The sequence below is a fragment of the Cicer arietinum genome, chromosome 7, assembly GCF_000331145.2.
Source record: "Cicer arietinum cultivar CDC Frontier isolate Library 1 chromosome 7, Cicar.CDCFrontier_v2.0, whole genome shotgun sequence".
Classification (NCBI taxonomy): domain Eukaryota; kingdom Viridiplantae; phylum Streptophyta; class Magnoliopsida; order Fabales; family Fabaceae; genus Cicer; species Cicer arietinum.
The window spans coordinates 32911899-32930464 of NC_021166.2; the positions used below are offsets into that span (position 1 = coordinate 32911899).

Below are 18566 nucleotides of genomic sequence, written 5' to 3' on the forward strand. Positions count from 1 at the left end.
TCGATTAAATTTATTTTGATGTTCTGATTGCTTAAATTGAATTTCAATAGGATCGATTATATTGATGTTCTATAGTCAAATAAGTTTAGAATCACAAATTAGAAATTAAACTCATTGATAGAATTTGTGATAGGTCTGAAACTCGAATAAGTGGATTAATCGTTTTGCTCATCTGTTAAATCAAAAATCTAAAAAAGCCTTTTCTAATTTCAACTTTCAATTCGGTTATTATTATTATATCAGAAGTCCTTGCGAAACGAATCGAGTTATTACCTCTATTTATATTTTATCAATTGTATTGGACTCGTGTGCAACAACGGATCAATGGCTCAAAAAGGCTTGTCCTCTAAAAATACTATTTTCACTATGTATTTTCTTAGCCTCACCAGGCTTACATAAACAATTTCTTTTCTTGTTTTACAACTATCAACAAGTTAATATTAAGTTGAGGATATACAGGTTTTTTGAGAGATTTTATAAGAGTAGATTATTCCACTAAGATATGCGTTAAGACTGGCTTATAAGGTCAAGTATTGTTTAATTCATGTTTTGAAATAGTGGATTAAATCTTTCTAAGTGAGGGAATTGACCTTAGCTACCAAGTTGGTGGTGAGCCATGATAAATTCTTGTGTCACTTTAATTCGTTTTTTACTTCTGCATCTAATCACTTAACCCGATTGCTACTAATTTTATTCTAAGTTAGTCATCAAACCCGAACCAATTTTAAATAAATTAACAACAACAAAAAAATCCAACTTAATTAGTAAAACACAATTTAACCCCTCTTCTTTTGTTTGCACCTTCAATATCATGGTGTAGATATGCTTGGTAGGCATGTTTACACTCACGAAAACTTTTACGGATTGCATATCCAGATTGTGGAGTGGAAAATAGGAATAACAAAGATGGAATGGATATATTACATATAATTGATAATAGTGGTTTATAATGTTTCTAATTATAGGGGGACTTGTTCGTGCAAAATAGTTCAATCTCAAGGTATACCATGTAGACATGTACTTTGTGAGAGGCAATGTACATATCATGATAGTCGTAATTTTCCTACAAAATCATCTCCCTAATATTGGTAAGGAAATTTATCATTCTCATGTACTTAGATTTTGTCTTACGAATTTGGTTTAAAGATTAATATAGTCATTGGTTAATTTTGAATTGTATCTTCATTCCTAGCTTTGTAAACAATGATCTTATTCAAAAATAATTCTGAACACGATGCTTTCTGATAATATGATCTTTAGCCAATTCTTTATTTCTGAATCCAATCTAAGCAATTCTTCTAGATTGATTCTATTTGTATTTTGTTAAAATTGACTTTGTAAATTCTTCAGATTGATGATGTTCGTATTTTGTTAACATTACTTTCGCAAGTTATTTAGATGAATCTTCTTTCATATTGCTTGCTTTGATCTGGGTGGGAACATAGTATTGAACCGGTTCTTGAACTTTCACAAATAGGAATATGACTAAGTCCAATTCAGTATTTTGTCCTTTGTCAAAATCTGAATCATATATTTGCAAATCATTAATGCATCTTCTTGTGAGTGTTTCTTCTTGTAAACAATTCTTGATCATATCGTCTTGTAAATAATTTATATCTACTTGTAGATTTTGATAAACTCTTCTTGTAAATAATTTATATCTTATAGTAAATAAATCTTGATCAAATCTTCTAGTAAATAATTTATATCTTCTTGTGATAAATCTTGATAAAATCTTCTTGTAAATAATTCATATATTCTTGTAATAAATCATGATCAAATCTTCTTGTAAATAATTTGTATCCTCTTGTAGATAAATCTTGATCAAATATTCTTTTAAATAATTCATAACTTCTTGCAATAAGATGTTGATCGTATCTTCTTCAAATCGTGACCATATCTTCTTTTCAACTTGGTCAAACATTTTCTTCAATTGTAAATCTGAATCAAATGTTTTTTTAGATTGCCTTGAAAAAAACGAATCTTCTTTCATACTCTGTGAAGTCAAATAATTAAAACTATAGGTATAAAATCAATTTGGTTCCAACAATCTCCCCTTTTTGATGATGACAAAACTGTATTTTTATAACAATTTTTCTTGGAAATAGTTTGACTCCCCCTTACTTAAGGCTCCCCCAAATTCTACGTATTTTTGCAAGTATTTTTTCTTCACATTATCAAACATCTTTCTCCCCATTTTGTCATGAGACTAAAAGACTTGAAAGCGAAACTTGGCTTTTTTTTTTTTTTAATTTGTCCTTTTTTAATATAATGAATATAACATAAACGTCAAACATAAAAATTTGTCCTAAGTATGAAACTAAACTACTCTAAGGTTGGCACATCAACAGTTAGTTAAGAGAATACAATTTAGGTTTTTCACGGTGAAGTGAAACCTATCTTCAGCTTTTCGATTGGTGAAGTCATCCCATTAATCTCATGGTGAAGTTATCCCATTAATGGTCAGCGTCTACAAACTAGATATTAAGCACGCCTTTTTGAACAAAGTCCCTAATGAAATTGTGTTTGATTTCTATGTGTTTAGCTCTATAATGAATTATAGGATTTTTGGATAGGCAAATGGCAGAAGTGTTGTCACAGTAAATGAGAATGTTGGTTTCTAGGACTTTGTAGTCTTCTAGTTGATGTTTCATCTAAAGTAGTTGAGAGCTACACCCAACTTCTAAAATGTACTTAGCTTTAGTTGTTGACATGGAAATAGTGCTTTGTCTCTTACTTGACCAAGAGATTAAGTTGTCACCTAGAAATATGCAGTTTCCACTTGTGCTTTGTCTCTCAAGTTTATCTCTAGTATAATCAAAATAACAATACCCACTTAGTTTGTATTCAGAAGATTTCATGTAGAACAAGGTAATGTTGGTAGTGCCTTTTAGGTATATAAGAATTATGTTAATAACAGTTAAATGTGATTCCCTAGGATAATGTTAAAATCTTGCACATACACAAACACTAAATATAATGTTAGGTCTAGAAGCAGTAAGGTAAAGTAGGGATCATATCATTACTCGATATTTTTGTGGTCAACTTTTTGGCCTTATTCATCATTTTCAAATGAACAAGTAGGGTGCATTGGTGTAGCCATAAGTTTGCAATCACTCGTCTTAAACTTCTTGAGAAGCTCTTTTGTATATTTAGTTCGATGAATGTAGATACCTTTTTTACTTTGCAGAATTTGTATCCCTAAGAAAAACTTTTTGTCTTCCATCATATTCATTTGAAATTCAAGACCCATCAATTTAGAAGGTTATTTGCAAATAGTGCCATTAGTAGATCCAAAAATAATGTCATCAACATAAGTTTGAATAATAAGAATGTCATCTTCTATTGATTTTCTAAAAAGTGTATTATCTACTTGTTCTCTTTCAAAGTTATTTTTAAGCAAGAAGTTACTAAGTCTATCCTACCATGCCCTAGGTGCCATTTTTAGACCATTCAGAGATTTCCTAAGTTTAAAAATATGATTTGGAAATTCAGAACTTTCACAATCTAGGGGTTGTTTAACATAAACTTTTTCACTTATATAACCATTTTGAAAAGCACTTTTAACATTCATTTTAAATAATATAATGTTATTATTTACAGCAAAAGAATGTAGGATATGAATAACTTATAACATGGCCACTGGAGCAAATGTCTCAGTGTAACCAATACCCTTTTGCTGACTGTAGCCTTGTGCAAAAAGTTTTGCCTTATTTCTGACCACTTCACCTTTTTAATGTAGCTTGTGTCTTAAAACCCACTTGGTTCCAATAATGTTATTCTTTTCTCTAGATATTAGATCCCAAACATCATTCCTCTTGAAGTCACTTAACTCTTCTTGCATTGCAAGAATCCATCTATCATCTGTCAACGCTTCATCAACAGAGGTAGGCTCAATTGATGAGAGTAATCTAAATAAAGTGGTATCTTTTATTGATGATATGGTCCTCAAAGAATCACTCCCACTTCCAATGGTTAAAGTTTCAGGATGAGATGACTTGTACTTCCATCCATATTTTCCTTCTAACTTATCTTGATTGTTTCTGACTTGATCAAATTCATCATCTGAAGATTTGTCATCTTCTTCTAGTTTGCTTATATTCTCTGATTTTTCAAGTTATTTTGGTTTGTCTGCATCTGTTTTCTCTGGTTTTGGTAAACTTGCACTATCATCATCTTGCTTTGACTTTTCAAGGTCAAGTAGTTTGTCATCAAATTTAACATATATGGATTCTTCCGTAATCTAACTTTTCACACTTGATGAAGTGTTTGGAGTAGAAGAAATAAAAAAACTAAGAAGTGAAGGAATAAAGTGACACAAGTAATTTATCTTGGTTCTACACTAACATCGCCACATCAATCCTTTCACTCAAAAAGATTTAATCCACTAATTCAACAACTTGAATTACAAAGCCCTTAACCCTCCAAGACAATCTTCTTAAACAACTTGACAACCCCGGACCTTTGAGGGACACACACACATTGGCTGTACCAACCAAGTCTTCTCAACACAATCTAACAACCTCATACTTTTGTTGAAGGCATTTGAAATATTATGAAAAGGTTTGGGTGTACGACCCTCTCTTTGCAAATTTTTTTTACCTTCTTTCAGGTCAAAAAGAGTAGTCCATCGACTTGACTCTCGGTGAGTAACTTCTCCCACTATCCATCGACTTACCACGTCCGTTCGTGCCCTTCTTTTACGCATATCTCCTATGATATTGATGAACGAGAGCTTTTTCCACTCTCTTGGACTAATGACGATTTCCATAATAGGTATTTCTCAATTGTCCCCAACATATGGTGAGCTGTTTGATATCGCCATTTTTAGCACTATGATCCACATTAGCGCAACTGGTTTATTGAATGGCGCATAAAGAGGACAAACTTGATGGAACCAAGTTAGTTATATACTTAGAGTTTTGATATTAACAAAAATATTTTATTAGAACAATATATTTGACATCACATAATATAAAAGAAGATTTTTGTTTTTGAAAACAATATGAAAAAACATTTGATTCAGATGTATAATTGAAGAAAATCTTTGACCAAGTTAAAAAGACAATATGGTCAAGATTGGAAGAAGATATGAACAACATCTTATCGCAAGAAGATATGAATTATTAACAAAGAGATTTGATCAAGATATATCAACAAGAAGATATGAATTATTTACAAGAAGATTTGATCAAGATTTATTACACGAAGTTATGAATTATTTACAAGAAGATTTGATCAAGATTTATCACAAGAAGATATTAATTATTTACAAGAAGATTTTATCAAAATTTATCTACAAGAAGATATAAATTATTTACAAGAAGAATTGATCAGAATCTTCAAGATGATATGAATTATTTACAAGAAGATATAATCAAGAATTGTTTACATGAAGAAACACTCACAAGAAGATACATTTATTATTTGCGAAGATATGATTCCTATATTGACAAAGGACAAAATACTGAATTGGACTTAGTCATATTCCTATTTGTGAAAGTTCAAGAACTAGTCCAACACTATCTTCCCACCCAGATCAAAGCAAGCTATAGGAAGAAAGTTTCATCAGAATAACTTGCGAAAGTAATGTTAACAAAATACGAACAGTATCACTCTGAAGAATTTACAAACTCAATTAGAAAAAAATACAAATAGAATCAATCTAGAAGAATTGCTCATATTGGATTCAGAAATAATGAATTGGCTAAAGAGTATATTATCAAAAAGCATCTAGTTCAGAATTATTTTTCAATAAGATCATTATTTACCAAGCTAGGAATGAAGATACAATTCAAAATTAAATAAGGACTAAATTGAAACCCTAATTTTGTCTATAAATAGATACTCAAGACTGAAGAAAATGATCATCGAGAAATCAGAAAAGAGTATAAGAACTAAAGCTCAAAATTTCAAATTCATCTTAGAGTTCAAAGAGAGAAACACTTGTTCGAAAGAGAAATATTTTCTAAGGATTTTTCTTAAAGTGTGATAGTCATTGTTTTAATCAACTTGTTAGAAGCAACTACTCAAATTTCAAACCTTTTTATTCATACCCGATGTTAGTGTGCCTTCAACAATTTGAGGTTATCAGATTGTGTCGAAAAGACTTGGCTGGTAGAGTTATGGTGTGTGTGTTCCTCAAAACTCAGGGATTGTCAGGTTGTTTGAAAAGACTTGTTTGAAAGGCCAGGTAATTCAATTTGTTGAATTAGTTGATTAAATCCTTCTAAGTGAAGGGACTAGATGTAGCCAAGTTAGTGGTGAAGCAGGATACATTATTTGTGTCACTTTATACATGCATTCCTTGGTTTTGCTATTGCTTCTACTCCAAGTAAAATCATCAAGTCTGAACCAGTTTAATCAAATAATAAAAAAGTTATCAACTTAGTCAAACACAATTCAACCCTCTTCTCGTGGTTGCACCTTCATAAAGAACAATTATCTCCTAATTGTATTTTCTAAGTTTGCATATTAAGTTTGAAGACAAGAGTTATATCAATAACTATCCATTCTAAAGTACCTTACATTACAAGTATATTATAGATCTACTAATGGAGCAAGTTATAATCTAGCAAAATAAATACTACAAAAACAAGTGCAACAAAGAATGTGTCTCAATATATGATATATCCTCTGATGATTGGACGAAGACAAAATAAATCAAGACTTCACTTTTAATCTACAGTCCAAATCTGGTGACACACGTCTTTGTTGTTACAAGATTTGTTTGACTCTAAAAAAGCAAGCAAGCTTCGGTTGACTCTGGGATGCGAGAGATGTTGTGTCTCGATCACCTCTAGAAATGCAAGCAATGCCTTGGTTCAACTACCTCTGATGAATTCAACAAAGCGATTGTTTGTCTACATTTTATGGATTCAACAAATGTCTGATCCTCGTCCTCTGTTAAATGTGACAAACAAGAATCTGCATCTTCCTCTGATAAGTGTGACAAGCAAGAATCTGCATCTGTCTATAATAAATGTGACAAGCAAGAATCAGCTTCTACCTCTGATAATCATATCAAGCTTCTAATCGCCTAACTCTGAGTTATTATGTATCCTCTAAAAAAAGTCAACGCCTTGAGAAAGTCAACGCTCCAAAGTAGACAAAACAATTACACATCCTTTGGTGAACATTCTAAATTTGCTACGTGTCTAAAAGTCTTTAAGGTTTGATTTGATCATAGTATCCTGTGATTCACTGTCATCAATAACAAGATAAGCAGAATCAACACGAAGATATATACGAATACTTATAAAAGATTAATCTGCCTTAAATGGTGATCGAAGATTTCCAATGGTAACATTCTCAATGGACACTTCATCCCTATATTTATAAAGAACTCACTCAGTCCTTTATGGGTGAGCATGAGAGTGTTTATGTGAGAGAAAACGAAAAAAGATTATGTGTTAAGAAGAAAATATAAAAAAGCCAAGAGCACATCAAACTAAAAGATTGAGTGAATTATCCTCTCATAGAGAGTTATTAGAGGTGGTATAAATCATTCAAAGTGTTCTCAAACACATGTACTGATATAGGACTTCATTTGTAACATCTTCTCAATGAGAGTTAGAATCCTAAAAATACTTTTTGTCAAATTAGACACAAACTAGAACTGATGTAAATTAGTCTGATAGTGGCAACAACCGTCTCATCCTTAAAAGGTGCCTGAAAACATAAAACGAACCTCATGAACCTCAACGATAGGATGCCAGAAAGTTAAAGATTCTAGAGTTGACAGCCTAGAGAAGTTAGAGAAAAATACTCAAAGCTTGAAGAGGTAGAGGAAATAATACTTGTATGCTATTTATGGAAATAGTGAATTCAGCCCTCGAATGTACTAAGGCAAAATCTCTATGTACGGGAAAGACTAGATGTAGTAACAGTTTGTTATGAACTAGTATCAAAGATTTGTGTCTCCTTTATCTTCTTCTATCTCTCACATCTTAGTTCTTTACGATTCAGCCTTACTTAGTCTAAATCTCTTTTAAAAATAAGTTGAACATTTTGATAAATAACAGTTTTTGTAAGAAAATATAAGTAGCCTTCATAAACGACAAACACAATTCAACCCCTTCTTTCTTGTGTTTTCCAACATCTTTAGAGACAAATGCAATATAACGATTTCATAGCAATGAGATAAGGCCAAAATTTACCTACTGTTATACATGATGGAGGGGAAGTAGTGTAGTATGTGCATATTGTAGTTGCAAGAGGTGAGCAACGCATAAAAACAAAGTATAAGTTAAAATGAAAATAAAAATAAAAGTGGTGGTAAAACATTGAAGATGGAGAAGTTATTTATAAGGGAGGTAATATTGAAAATGTTGAAAATCCAAGTTGGGGAGCAGATCAAGAAAAAGTGAGGGGACAAAAAAGAGGAAAAAGGGAAAGTTAAATTTTGTGAAGTGGAAAAAAGAAAATAACAAAACAAGTCACATTGTCGTTGCACGGAATAATGCTAGTATAACAACTCAATCAAAAATATGAAATGACAATGCACAAAAATATTATAGAAATACTTATGTGCACCAGAACCAAAAAAAAGACTTGTGCACTCCTTCACTCAATCACACCCGAAGATGTGAAGATTCCAAGAGCAAAAGACTTGTGGACTCCTCCACTAGGTCGCCCCCTAAGGTGTGGAGACACTCGGTTCCGCTCGAAGATGTGAAGACACTCAGTCGCACACAAAGCTGTGAAGAATCCAAGAATAGAAGACTTGTGGAATCCTCCATTCAGTCGTACCCGAATATTTGAAGACACTCGGTTGCATTCGAAGATGTGAATAATCCAAGAGCAGAAGACTTGTTGACTCCTCCACTCGGTCTCACCCGAAGATGTGAAGTATCCAAGAGAAGATGAATTGTGCACTCCTCCACTTGGTCGCCCCCGAAGACGTGAAGACACACGGTCGCATCGCAAAATATGAAGAATCCAAGAGAAGAAGACTTATGGACTCCTCCACTGCGTCGCATCTGAAGAGGTGAAGACAATTGGTCGCACCCAAAGATGTGAAGAATCCAAAAGCAAAAGAATTGTGAACTCCTCCACTTAGCCACATCTGAAGATGTGAAGAATCCAAGAGTAGAAGACTTTTGGACTCTTCCACTCAGGCGCACTTGAAGATGTGAAGAATCCAAGAACAGGACTCCTCCACTTGGTCATACTTAAAGTCGTCGTGTAAGAGCTAAGGCCAAAAAGTTTGCATATTTGTTGAGCCTGTTGATAACCACCAAAAACACTTGTTTTCGTGCTGAGGATAGTAGTCATTCCACATAATCTAGACTACTATCCTCCCAATTTCAATTAGGAATTGGTAGGGGCTGAAGTAGACCAGGAGAAGTCGAGAGATCAGGCTTCTTTCTTTGACAAACAGAAAAATTCCTTACATACTGCTGAATTTCTTTTGTCATTCTCTTCCAATAAAAAAGGGATTTGAGTCTTGCGGCTATGGAATCCCTGCCTGAATGACCACCTATAGTGGAATCATGTAACCACTGCCAAATTGCAGTTTTGACAACAGGCACCACCCCTATAACCAACTTACAATATCTTCTAAACTATTCTCTATGCCAAGAAAACTTAGGATGCTTAGTTGGATATGTTTGCATGTCATCAATCATCTTAGAAAGTGAGGGATCAACTATTCAAGATGCCTTGATTTTTTCATATAAATCTGGTTCAACTTATTCATCAACAAAGGCAGGAGTTCAGCTCCATTTTTTCTGGATAAAGCATTTGTTGTTGTGTTGGTCGAGCCTTCCTTATATTGAATTTCAAATTCAAATCCCATCAATTTGTAGATCCAAACTTATTGAAATGGTGTGTTGAATTGTTGTTCAATGATATATTTAATACTCCTCTTATCAGTTCTATTGAGGAAAGCTTTATGAGCAAAATAAACACTCCATTTCTGGACAACATAAACATTTGCAAGTAATCCTTTCTCATAGATGGACATGGTTTGCTATTTGATACCCCAGGGCTTTGCTAATGTAAGCAATAAGATGGTTATCCTACATTATAACAACACTAGTTCCCTTACCCGAGGCATGAGTCTCCACCCCAAAAGTTTTGTTAAAGTCAGGGAGGAATAGCACATGAGCAGTTGTTAAAGCTAATTTGAGATCACTGAAGGCTTGTGCAGATTCTTTAGTCCAAAGAAAGTTATCCTTCTTTAACATATCAACCAGGGGTCGAGCTATTTTCTCAAAAGCATTGACAAATCTCCTATAATAACTAACTAAATCCAAAAAACCTCTCAATTGTTCAAGTGTTTAGGGCTGCTTCCAAATGTTGACAGCTGGGGTTAGTGGAAACACAGCCTTGATTGTTGATTATTATGACCTCGAAATAATCGGAATGTATCAGTTCTTTAAGAAATTAAATCAATTTCATACACACAGCGGAATTAAATTGCGGCATACAAGATTAGCAATTACAAGGAGATTGATAAGAGATTAACCAAGATGCATGCGAGTCAAATTTCCAGTTTAAACAATATTACTTAACACATAATATGTTTAACATGCATCTAATATTAATCACACATACAAATATTGCAAGATAGAAAATTAAAGGAGTTAAGGGTTAGAGAAGATTGCACCAAGAATTTATCCTGGTTCAGTTGTCAACGAGACAACCTACATCCAGTCCTGACAATCCAATTGGATTTCAGATTTTCTTCTCCAATAGAAAGAATGAATTACAGATTGTCCAGTTTCATCCCCGAAACCTGTCTATCTCTAATGATCTATTTCCTATTGATTACCCTTTGATCCTTGTAGACACTCAGCAGTCTAACACAGAATCACAGTACGACTCCTTCTTGTTGAGCCCTCTCACCCAAGAAGGTAGCCACCAGTTTCTAGCTGGCTTTTTATCAACCCTTTGATCCTTGTAGATATTGAGCAGTCTAACACAAAAGCGAGTCTTGTTTTTCTTTAATCTTGAAACTATATAAGCTAATCGATTTACCAATCGATTCTTTTAAAGCACTTTTCAGAATAAATCGATTCACAAATACGCATAATCGATTTGGCCACAAACTGGGAATTCACTGTGATATCAAAACATTTGTTTCAATCGATTCCCCAATCGATTGTGTTTCAAAAAGTTTGTTTCAATCGATTTCCCAATCGATTGTGTTTCAAAACAGTGACTCAGTTAATTTCATGTTAATCGAAGTGTCAGTCAATTTGGTATTTGTTTTCTGAAAAGTTCTTACCAGATGTTTAGTTCAGTCGATTTCCCAATCGATTGTAACCAAACTTAACATGATTGAAATTCTCACAATAGATTGTCCAATCGATTGTGTTAGTCAAGGGTCATGTTACTTTTGAAATTTCATTTTAAGCAATCGATTTCCTAATGCCCTGTGACTTCCCAATCGATTTGCCAGTCGATTAGTTTCAACCAGTTTTCGTTTTGTGATATGTACAATCGATTTGTCAATCGATTAACCTGTAAACCAGGTTGCCACTGACTTGTTCAATTTTCATTTCTAATATAGTCAGTCGATTGCCCAATCGATTATACAATCACAAACATTTATATTTCCTTACACCCTTGTTATGAAATCGATTTCCCAATCGATTTACTCAGTCAAAATTCAACTTTTGTTGATTTCTTGTGCTCCAAGCAATTTGTTTCAAGTGTGTACGATTGGATTGGTGTTCCTGAAATCTTGCTCAATTGAAATGTTAGATTTATCATATGATGTATGAACATTGTATGTTTGTTAATTATGTCAAAATTAGGATTCAAAGGACTAAAGTCCAACAGTGAAATGATACGACCTAGATACTCCATGGAATCAACACCAAAATGACACTTGGATCTGTTGAGGAATTGCTGATTGGCTTTAGCAGTCTCAAAACCAAGTGTAAATGCTCAATGTAAGACCCATAATTTTAATGTACACTTTATGTATTTTATATGTTTTGGATTTTGGCTCGGAGGCTTTTTAGCCAAAGTTAATAATATTATGGAGTTTATAGGATCAAAAAGTTATTTTGGCACCGTTTAGAATTACTCGTCGATAAATAAATTTAAATTAAGTGCGGTAAATCCTTTACGGAGGATTTAATGCGTTACGGGTGAAATGGTAATTTAACAAATATCTAGATATTTTGAGATATTTGTTAAGTTATATTATATATATATGTGTTTGGTTGGAGGGAAAAAGAAAGGAAATTAGAAGGAAGGAAAAGGAAAAGAAAAGGTTATATAAAGGAAAGAAGGAAATAGAAAGGAAGGAAAAACAAAGAAAGGAAAAAGGAAGGAAAGAAAATTCCAATTTTCCATCTTCTTCCTCCCGTGCCTCGCGAAAACCCATTTCTTCTCCTTCTTTTCTCCCGTTTTCATTTTCGTCGCTTTCTTTTCTTCAAAACTAGTAACCCAAGGTTGGGCGAGAGTTAGAACAAAGGTTTCGCAACTCCACTCTTCCTCTTTGATCCGAAAACGAAGAAAAACGGTATTTGAGATTCAAACACAAACCCCTCCGTTTCTTCTAGATCCAAGCTTCATTTCGCAAAGAGTTAGAAAGGAAAGTTGCTCACTACCATGCTACGGTGCTAGGGGACCAAATTGGAGGCGACGTTGCGAGTGAAGATTTTTACCGGATTTGCTCGCGGAACCGGAAACGCACGTTAGAGTTAACGCGAAGGTAAGAGCTCCTTCCAAACTTTTAGTTTGCATCTAGGTGGAAAGGATCTTGTTAGGGTTTGAGTATTGATTTGGGGAAAAATGAATCTAAGGCGTTATGGGTAAAACCTTGGAGTTAGGTTTTGGTTATATTGATGAATGTTTTGTGGAAAATGAATTTAAACTCTTTTATGTATGATTTTGAGTAAATGAAATCTGATGTATTTGAATGTCGTTGTGTTTGATTTGTATTCGTCGTATTTGACGTGTTCTGGATTGTTACTGATCAAATTTGACTTGTATGGTTTGAGTTTGTTTTGTGTGGAATTTGAAAACCATTAATTTAAATGAATATTAAAAATGGGGAATCTCTTAATATCTTGTTTACTTAATGTGTGTTTGTTTTGAAAATTGTTAAGTTAACTGGGGGTTGAGAATGGGGAATCTCTTAATGTCTCGGTTACTTGATATTTTGTTTTGAAAATTGTTAAGTTAACTGGGCGTTGATTATGGGGAATCTCTTAATGTCTCGGTTACTTAATATTTTGTTTTGAAAATTGTTAAGTTAACTAGGCGTTGAGAATGGGGAATCTCTTAATGTCTCGGTTACTTAATATTTTGTTTTGAAAATCGTTTAAGTTAACTGGGCGTTAAGAATGGGGAATCTCTTAATGTCTCGGCTACTTAATATTTGTTTTTTGAAAATCGTTTCAGTAAATGAGTATTAAGAATGGGGAATCTCTTAATGTCTCGGCTACTTAATATTTGTTTTTTGAAAATCGTTTCAGTAAATGAGTATTAAGAATGGGGAATCTCTTAATGTCTCGGCTACTTAATATTTGTTTTTTGAAAATCGTTTCAGTAAATGAGTATTAAGAATGGGGAATCTCTTAATGACTTATTTACTGAATGTTTTGTTTTTGAGAATCGTTAAGTTAAATGAGAATTAAGAATGGGGAATCTCTTAATGACTTATTTACTGAATGTTTTGTTTTTGAGAATCGTTAAGTTAAATGAGAATTAAGAATGGGGAATCTCTTAATGTCTCGTTTACTTATGTGTGTTTTGGTAAATCGTGCAGACCCGTGATAGGTGGCACCTTGGTAAACGGTACGGGTCCGTGATAGACAGTACGTTTACGATTTACGTTTGGTAAGTTGTGCAGACCCGGGATAGGTGGCACCTCGGTAAACAGTACTGACCCGTGATAGGTGGTACGTTTACGACTTACGTTCCTGAGGGAATTGTGTTTGTCCGTGAGAGACTGCACAGGTGTTTGTCCGTGAGAGACTACACCCTGTTAAATTGTGAATTGTTGGTTCATTTGGTATGTGTAGTAATTGTGTTATAAGTGTTATGTTTTGGAATTTGGTGATAACATGTTGGATTGCAATACCATTTTGAAACCCATGATGTTGTATTGATTGTGTTATAAATGTTAAGTGTTATGTTTTGGAATTTGGTGATAACATGTTGGATTGCAATACCATTTTGAAACCCATGATGTTGTATTAATTGTGTTATAAATGTTAAGTGTTATGTTTTGGAATTTGGTGATAACATGTTTGCTTGCAATACTATTTCGAAACTAATGATGTTGTAGCGATTGCGTTATCAGTGCTAAGTGTTAGGATTTGAGATTATGTATGAATGTGATTGAGTTAGTTATGAATTTTTGAAAGAATACACAGGGAAATCGATTTCCCAATCGATTGGATGGGTAAACAGGGGCTTGGCCAAATTGACAAAATCGATTAGCCAATCGATTTCGTAATCAGTTTTCAAAAATCCTTTAAGAAATCGATTGCCCAATCGATTGGGCCTTAAGTCAGGGACTCAGCCATATTCGACCAAATCGATTTGGAAATCGATTGGCTTAAAACCAGGGGGCTCAGTACTCACTCAATCGATTTCCCAATCGATTGATTTCAGCCCAGGATTCTGTTTTCATTAAAATCCTTCACCCCAATCGATTTCCCAATCGATTGGCTCAGTGAAAATCCTCAGTTTGAGTTAGATGTTTGATTACTCATTAACTTATCCATGTCTTGATTTGTTATGTTTTCATTAGGGGATTGAGAACTTCATTTTGCTTTCATTTTTAATTGGCAAAGTATTGTATGAACTTTTCGCATATTGAAAATCCTGATAAGGTGCATGCTTAGTTGAAAAGTGATTTTTAGCATTTAAAACTTAAATGTTATGTGTTAACTGTTATTTTCGGTTGGTGACCTTTACAATTATTGTGGAAATCTGGGCTTTGCCCTCAGATGAGAGTCAGGACGATCCTACCGGTTCGTACCCTACGGACGGAAATGGAGATGGGAACGCTTGACTGCAGCTACGTTAGGAGGATCTCACGGGGCGCGTGGAGATCACTCAGGGTGTTTAGTTGTTTTGTAAAATGATCAGACTAGGTTGTCACAGAGGGAACGAATGTCTTTCTTTTGGGGTTGCGTTTATTTTTAAACTGGAAGACTGTACTACTTTGTTATGTATATATTTTGAATTCATGGATTAAGAATTTTTTCGCTGCTCGTAAATTCTGTTGACTTATTTGTCGTTGTATTACGACTTAAATATTTATCCAAACGTGTGTTACCTTATTTATTTTCCTGTTTTAATTTAATTCCTTTAAAAAAAAAAATACACTCACGCTTTGACAAACGGGGTGTTACACTCAATATGTTCATGTAAGGAATGAATATACATAAGTATGTCATCAAATAAAATTACCACAATTTTCCTCAAAAAGGCTTGAAAATAAGATTCATCTAAGCTTGAAATGTTGTTGGAGCATTTGTCAAGCCTAAGGGCATGACAAAGTAGTCAAAATGACCATTATGAGTCTTGAGTGTAGTTTTATATTCATCCCTAGCCTCCATTTGTATCTTGTGATAACCAGACCTGAGGTCCAACTTGGAAAACAACATAGCTCTACAAGTTTATCCATAATGTTATCAATAAGAAGAATTGGAAACCTATCTTTGATGATATGCTGATTCGATCTTCTATAATAAACACAAAGCCTCCAAGAGACATCTTTCAATTTACCAACATAGTAAGTGAGGCAAAAGGACTATTGGTGTACTTTTTAATTCCTTGTTCTAGCATGTCTTTAACAAGCTTATCCACAATGTTTTTCTGAACTACAAAATACCTGTAAGGTCTGAGAGTAAAAGGGTTTGTTCCACTAGTCAAAGGTATTTTATGGTAAAAACTAGGTCTCATTGGTAGTAATTTTTGTAGGCTCCTCAAATATTTCACTATAAGCAGTCAGCAATGAGTCTATCTCGTGGGGAATCAAAGGTTTCTTAGACTCAGATGCAAGTAAATAGGTGAAATTAATGGAGATGTTTGATGGATAGCCAAAAAACATAAATCTGCTCTATTCTTGGCAGCCAAAGATAAAGACTTCCTTGAAATTAATGGAACACCTTGATAGTAAATTCCATTTGCAATTTATCAAACTCCCAAATAATTGGTCCCTATTATATTTGCTACTGAACACCCAAAGTCCAATCACAACAAAACAATGGTAAAACAATCATATCTGCTGTAAATGACATGTTTTGCCGGGACCATTGGAATCCTTTACACATATAAGGAGCCATAAGCTGTTGCCCACCACCACTAGTAATGGAAATTGTAACACCCCGATTTTTAACAGCACGAGTGTATTTTTTTTAAAAAAAAACAAATTCATAAAAACAAAGAATTTCAATTGTAACAGCCCATTTTTTTGTAAAACAAACAGAAATCGAATTTTTTAAATAAAGGAAGAAATACATTTGGATAAAATATTTAAGTCGTAACATAACGACAAAAGTCAACAAATATTTACAAGCAGCAGAATAGTTTTTGAAATAAAAATCCAAAGTATTCAAACATCAAAATACACCGGGGCTATGAGGCCTATGAGACATAGCTCACACCCCTGGGGTTTTCTCAGCAAACATCTGTACAAAAGCACTGCCCCAAGAATTTTAACTCCCCCACGTCACATCAAAAAGTGGTACGTGGACCCATCAAAATAAAAATCTAGCTGACAATATGAGGTATAGGTACAATCTTCTAAATTGAAATAAATACATACACCAAAGAGAGACATTTATCCCCTATACAACCATGTAATCTGATCATGATTCAAAAATACTATACAACCCGGGTGATCTCCACGCGCCCCGCAAGATCCTTCTGACACAGCACCGGTCAAGTATGTCTAACTACGTGTCCATCTCTAGGGTACTACCCGTTAGGACGATCCTGGTTCTCATCTGAGGACAAAGCCCAGATTTCCACAATAATTGTAAAGGTCACCAACCGAAATTAACAAATATCACTTAGCAATTAAATTTTAAATGCACAAAATAACCTTTCATCTTAGCATACTCCTTGAAAGGGTTTTCATATGTCAAACATGCATAAACAAGTTGAAAAATGAAGTTTTTAACAAAACTGCACTGTCGTATTCGAATACAGCATCTATGTATTCGAATACAATGTTGTTTTGCAAGTCAGTGGCAAAATCAGCACAACTGTATTCGATTACAGCAACCTTGTAGCCAAATACAAATGTAATTCAGAAGTCAGTAGCAAAAATAGGATGTTTGTATTCGACTACAACATCCTTGTAGCAGAATACAGATGCAGAAAACCGCAAAATTCAATTTTGAAACGTTTCGAAAAGGTTTCGAAATCAATCAACACTTACAACAAATCCAAAACAATCACACTTAGCAATTAAGGCACAATCACAACAACAATTGAGTATACACACACAATCATAACATTAAATCAAACATGACTCGCGTGCCACGCACCCTAATGCAATGCGTATATGCCAAAATGCATGGACTCGGAATTCCAAACCAAACCCTCCTCGAAGGGGCGTAAATCATATACGCATTCCGAGTCCATGCATTTTGGCATATACGCATTGCATTAGGGTGCTTGGCACACGAGTCGTGTTTGAATCAAGTATATGATTGAGTGGTTTGAATTGGAATTGTTGTGGTAATTGTGTTGGAATTGCTAAGTGTTATGTATTGATTATCGTGTGTGAGTGCGATGGATTGTAAAACTGTTTCAAAAACCAATTCGTCGTGGTGATTGTGTGGGTTTTGCTAAGTGTTAAGTTTTGGAGTTATGTGTGAGTGTGATTGAATTAGTTTAAGTATTTTTGGAAGAATAAGCAGGGAAATCGATTTCCCAATCGATTGGATGAGTTGCAGGAAGTTCACTATTTTAACCTAATCGATTTGCCAATCGATTGTATAAATATATCTTTCAAAATCTTTTAAGAAATCGATTTGGAAATCGATTGGCAGAGAGGCAGGAACTCAGCAAAACTGCCAAAATCGATTTGGAAATCGATTTGGCAACACAGGGACTCAGCAAAACTGACAAAATCGACTTAGAAATCGATTTGGTCATGCAGAAACTCAGCAGAACTGACCAAATCGATTTGGCAATCGATTGGCTCAGCAAAAGTCCTTATTTTGAGTTAGATAATCGATTGCTCAATTGATTTATCAATGCTTTGGTCAGTTATGTATTACTTGATGATTTGAGAACTTCATTTTGAGTTCATTGTTAATTGGCAAGCATTATATGAACTTTTAGCATATGGAAAATCCTTTTAAGGTGCATGCTTAGTTGAAAGGTTATTTTGTGCATTTAAAACTTAAATGTTATGTGTTATCTGTTAATTTCGGTTGGTGACCCTTTACAATTATTGTGGAAATCTGGGCTTTGCCCTCAGATGAGAGTCAGGACGATCCTACCGGTTCGTACCCTACGGACGGGAATGGAGATGGGAACGCTTGACTGCAGCTACGTTAGGAGGATCTCACGGGGCGCGTGGAGATACTCAGGGTGTATAGCTTTTTGGCAGGATGATCAGATTAGGATGG

At 34.1% G+C, this 18566-nt stretch overlaps 1 pseudogene; it reads left to right on the forward strand.

Annotated features, from left to right (window-relative positions):
- The first annotated feature begins 4866 nt into the window (after nt 1-4866).
- LOC140918751 (uncharacterized) overlaps nt 4867-18566 on the forward strand; it is a 30275-nt pseudogene continuing 16575 nt past the window's right edge.